This window comes from Pezoporus wallicus, unplaced genomic scaffold, assembly GCF_028554395.1.
Source record: "Pezoporus wallicus isolate ANWC-B61680 ecotype Strahan unplaced genomic scaffold, APGP_CSIRO_Pwel_v1 contig_16, whole genome shotgun sequence".
NCBI lineage: Eukaryota > Metazoa > Chordata > Aves > Psittaciformes > Psittacidae > Pezoporus > Pezoporus wallicus.
The window spans coordinates 1,778,840-1,784,839 of record NW_026641478.1 but is presented as its reverse complement, the minus strand read 5'-3'; positions in this window follow the sequence as shown (position 1 = coordinate 1,784,839).

The window sequence follows — 6,000 nt, the reverse complement described above, 5'->3', positions numbered from 1 at the left end:
AGGATGTAACTGGGAGTGAGCCGGAAGGGCTGGGAGACTGCAGGGTTGGAGGAGGTATCGTTGGTGCTTGGTTGGGTTGGGGGGTCGAGTTATCAGTCGGCAGGTGGTGAGGTGTTGTATTCTCTTCCCTTGTTATTTTCTTTATCATTTTATCATTGGTGGTAGCAGTAGTGATTTGTGTTATACCTTAGTCACTAAACTGTTCTTATCTCAACCCGTGGGAGTTGAATTCTTTTCGATTCTCCTCTCCATCCCTCCGGGAGTAGGGGGAGGGCAAGAAGGGGGGGAAGTGAGTGAACGAGTTACCTGAGTGGGTTTAAACCACGACACTGCCTAACATTCCTTTTCATTGCAGAAGTTGAGCCTCTCTTTAAACTTCCTTGGGGCTCCACTCAGTGGTTTTTTGTACTGATTTTTTTTCCAGGACTAACAAGTTTCCAACAAAATAAAAGGCAAATCTTGCTTTTCCTGAAAAAGAATGTTCTTTTTTCCCCACTGGCTTGAGCACCCATACAGGAAGTCCCTGTTCCTTCACGTCCTCCTGGGAGAACGTTCTAGTAACTCATATAATTTGCTAACACTTCTGCTCAGTGTGATTGTTTAGGGCACCTATTTCTGGGACAGCTCTGCATTTTTTGTTCCTGCTTGTAGTCACATTGCTGAGTTTTGCATTCAACAATCATCTGCTTATATGCCAAAATGCCAGACATTTTGTAGGACAAAAATCAGAATAACTAAGTAGTCTTACTCACCAGGCTAGAAATCCGTACTCTTGTTTTTCCCTTCTGGCCCAACAAATCTGAAATCCACATTGTAACAGAAAGGCATACCTTATAACCAGGTTAAAACAAGGACAATTTTTCCAATGTGTTTTTAGCTTTCAAGATTGAGCTTTTACAGAAGAAATGTAAAAACATTTGAGTCCAGAGCCTTGCCTTTTTTCCCATTTTCAGTCAGCTGGTGTAATACATTATACGTTTATCACAAACCTTGGTTGTTTTTTTTTTTCTTGCATGATTTCTTAGGGAGGATGAGCAAGGCTCCTTGCCCAGAGTAGGTCTGTTCTCCTAAATAAAAGATGATAACACCAGAGGAGGCTTCACTGCGGAAATCTAGCTGTCCACACTGCTTAACTCTTAGTTCATATCCTATTTATGCTTCCTGCAGAGTAAACCTGCTCTAAAGGAGACTATCCCTGAGGAGTATAAAATCTGCTAGCCAGAGTCTTGTGGCCTCAAACCCAGAGACTGGTCCTTGGCCTTTTTTTATTTACTGCTATAAATGCTCCCAAACTGGCTGCAGTGCACTACTGCAAGAAATAATTTTGAGGAGTGTGCTATTTTGATAGCTACACAGAGGTATCTTTTTTCTTTTAAAAAGAAAGAAAGACATTATTGAAGTATTAAAAAAAAAAAAAAAAAGAAAAGCAAAAAACCCAACAAAACCCAATACCAAAATATGAAGGAGCTTTTCTTCAAACATCAGTCTTGCAGTGTGGATTCTAGGCAGCAAAGAGCCTTTGTACCTTTCCAATGTCCCCAGTGAGACATCTGAACTTCAGGAAGGCATGGGGCTTCAGCTAACTGCAGCCACTGTTGTTTCTCAACCATCTTTAGCTGTTCTGGGTGTCTCATTTTGAGAGAGGGAAGGATCTCAGGTACCAATATGGTGTTGTGAATTTTGGTCTGGAGATGCTGCTAAAGGTTAAGAAATGTGATATCTGTCTCTGTCCTTTACCAAGCCTAGCATTGCCACAGTTTGACCTTGAACAGACTTCCATGACCTGGAAGCTAAAGCTTGTACAAAACCTGCCTCTCATTTGCACCTGTGGAGAATGAGCTATTCACTTTTGCTGCAAGGTTTATTCACTCTATGGTCAATTCTCAAATGTCTGTGAGAAGATTGTCAGGGTTATGGATTATACATGTCAAGAAAAAAAAAGGAACTGCTTTTCTGACCTCTTTCCATGCTTATAGTCTCATTCTTAAAAGGTAAATATACTAACTATAGTAAAGTACTAGCATTTACTGTATGTGCATTCTGTTTTATCTGTGCTTAACTTTATTTGGTTATCCTGCTCCCTCCTTTCTCAATCTTCTTGGGGAACTGACAATAATTATGCTTGAAATCTGCTGCTATAGAGTTACATGGGGTTTTGTATCTAAAGTACCATGAACACTTGCAGCAGTGTAAAAACAGTCATCGCTATTTGGGATGGCTTACTCTTGACCACTCTTTGCCCCTCCAGTGTGTAACTCATTCCTGGTATTCCCTTTTCCTGTTCTTTGTACCTGTAAGTAACTGATTTATTTGATAGGATGGTTGACTGATGTTGTCTTGGCTAGATATCTGAGCTTTTCAAATTTCTTTTCAGTGTTTTCAGTGCTTTCTACTGTGGTAATTGTATAACACATTTGTGTAGAGGCGCCTGAGACAAGATTAAATAAATTAAATTAAATGTGGTATGAAATGCTATCCTTCTTTGTTTTTCTTCATATATTTTGGTTTATTTAATGATTAGCTTGCATTTTTCAGCTGGTACTTGTTAGGTATTCAGCATAATAAAAATTTGGGGATTTCTATCATGAATGGTTTTTATTTTTATACAAAGTATTGTATGACACTCATTCCAACTAAGTTGATTATTTTGCCTGTCATTTATTTATTATAGTTCAGTGTAACTGAGATACACTTCATAGTAATAGGATGATAACATGCTTATTGATCTTATTTGAATCCTTCAGTTTTCTCTTAAATTATGGAATTAGAAAAATGATTGGTTTCTGCCTTCTTTTTATCGATGTTTATTGCCAAGAAGTCCTATCTAATGAAAATATTTCATCTTTTTTTACGGAATATTAGTCATTTAACAGAAATTCAACTGCATTTCTGGACCGCATATTCAAATACATACGTATCTTTAATATTCTGGTAAAAAAAAAATCAACTATTCAGGGGAATGATGCATCAAACTTAATATAACCTGCCCACCATTTGTAAGACTGTATGAAACAGTAACCACTACACATTTGAAATAAATTGACATGATTTTCCTTTAAAAAGTACTCTGAATACTGTCATAAAGCATTGTCGTTTCACCCACTTTAATAGTTGAAAAACTGAGGTAAAGTATTACAGCAAAAATATGTCTGTTGTTGCCCCAAGAGAAGTTCCTAAAGGCAATGAGGCTGGTTTTGATACTGTGACGTTTTCAGCAAAGGAACTTGTGTTCAACAGCGATACTCTGAGTTCATCAGCATCTTCCAACATCTTTCGTTTTCCCATGACCCCTTTCTCAGGCTTTTGCAAAGGCTTTTGCCTAGACTTAGTTTTGCATGCATCCATAAACTCAGTGTTTATGAGAAATATTGGTATCAGTGAGGGAATTTTTTAGTTGCCTTGCCAATTATTAATTTTGTTATTTAACAAGTGTGTTTGGGTGTGTGTAGGGAATTTGGTCAGTAGCCTGTACTAAAAAAATCAAACACCCACTAATATTTTTGTTTTTCTCATTAATCATTCAAAATGTTAGTCATGCCATTAGGATATTATGTAAAAATTAAAATGTCAATAAATACATCATTGCAGTACTTTATTAAATTTGGGGAAGTGGGGGGTAGAGGGGGCATTTGTGGTCCTTCCATAACTCTACAGAGGACAGGAGTAAGTATGAGAAGTAGGTGAATGTTGGAGACTCAATGAATATGCCTGAAAAGCCTTTGCTCAAAACTGCTCCTTCCTGTATGACCTCTGCATTATACACCACTGATTTAGGTGATGATCCAACAAATATTCACAAGCTTTTTTTTATTGGATAAACTGAGTGAATTTAAAAAATTTAGTGTACTTGCAATGTTTTCCAAGTTTAAGCCTTTTACCATGGAAATAGTGAGATCTTCATTACTTTTTCATTTTTCTTTATTTTTTAGATCTACCAATAGTGCTAAAACTTAATATTACAGGAAATTTTATTGAGAAAACATGCTGATCTTTATGAAAATCTAGATATCTTAAGTTTTCTTTTACTGCTTGATTTGAGTACAGTTGTGTACTGTCTTCCTCCTTTATCGGGCACCAGTTACTGCCAAAACATGTCTGGAGATATATATATATATATATATATATATAAGGCCACCATTCCCTACTGAATTATTGTGTATAACAGGAGTACAGGAGCTTTGCATCTGTCAGTTTTGGCTGATTTTCAAAACCGTGGGCAAGTGTCAAAAATATGACCTGCCAGTCTGTATTAGTGATTAAGGTCCCACTCATATTCTTCAGTGATTTAAAAAGGGTGTTTATCCTTGAAGGGCTATTCCTGTATGAATCTGTCCATCTCATACCCAGCATGTGAAAGGTTTACTGTCTGAATTAGAAACAAAATGATAGCAACAAAATGATAGCTCCAATGACAGTAGCACAGTACTATTCATTTTGTAGCTAGTTTGAAATCACAGAGGACGAAATACTGGCCCTATTGAAGTCAGTGCGAGTTCTGTCATGGATTTTCAACCTAGATTATTTCTGTCAATTAGCTGTACCCCCTGGTGACCAGTATCACAACAGTCAGGTGCTTTTTGTGGGGACAAAGCTGTTCCCTACTGGAGCAATGCACTTTTCCTAACCTTAAGCACCAGAGAGATGCCTAAGACGGGCTTCCTAAACTTTGTGTAGATTATAGAGAGAGAGATGGGATCCAAAGTCACCTCAAGAGGGTGATTGAGAGCACCTACATTAACCTTTTTCTTCGAAGTCTCCTCTGAAGAAGTGTATTCTCTTCATGTTTGTTGAACATACAGAAAGCCTGAGAAGATCACAGACCTCAGTTAGATGCTGAGATTAGACCATAGAAACAGTATGCTCCGTCAGGGCATTTTGGCTGTGTATTAAGGGATGTCTCATGGCAGGCAAAGAGACACCCTCAATGTCTGTGAAGACCTGAGCAAGTATTTCATTGCTCTTGCTGCAGCTTGAAAATAGGGTTAGTCAATTTTCTCAGCTAAGGATGAGACATCTATTGCATCTTCAAAATGCTAAATGCAGTTCAGTGTCTCTTTCTCAACTCCATTTCTTTACCTGGCAGTCTGAGTGTAGGCATGACAATGGCAGTATGCTGGGAATAAGAGTTGGTGAGGCTGGTGAAACCTCTTGCTCTACTGTTCATTGAAGACATTCCAATAAAATCATTTTGGTGTACGCATTGACATTAAAGACAGATACACCAGTTAGACAGAAACAAAATGTTCACCTAGCCTGCTACCGATCTAACACACGGTATATGATGATAGCTTAACATATTGACGTCTATCCAAAGAACTCAGTGCCCAAAGGCATTTAAAACCAGTATTCATTCAAAACATGTATCTCTGCAAATGCAGTCTGTGTGCAGCAGGAGGCATAACCTCCCGACAGAAGCTTTAAGATACCGACAACGCTTGAAATAGCTAGGAATGCTCCACAGGACCATAGTTAAGAACCAATCATAAGTGTTTTAACACTGAGCAATTCTATTTCACTTGCAGAAAGGAACAAAGAGATGAGTCTCTCTCCTACTTTCCTCTGTGCTGGACAAGAGTTATGTATTTACAAGAGCAAATAGACGAAGAAACACTGAGTGAAATTGTGCTTAATCTGAATAAGTAAATGCTCCATCCTTTCAACAGGAACATGTCTTTATCTTGCACGTTTTGAAATTTTACAGATTTTCTTGTGGGACTTAATCTAGAAGGGGCTGAGTCCTTCCGGCATGCAAGCAATAACTCCCATTTCCTGCTCAAGAGAGATCTACGTGTTGTGGTTTCTTTTATGCTTTTTTTTTTTTTTTTGATAGTAGGAAGAGTTGGGGTTTTTTTGGTCCTTCTTTCTGATGAAAAAGAGGGAACTACATGTATCACCAAGATATAAAATCAAGAGCCTATACCTGAAGGGAATTACAGATTTTCCCTTCACTTTCTCTCAATGTTGTCTGTCATTGATTATGTCAATTTTTTATCTTTTTAT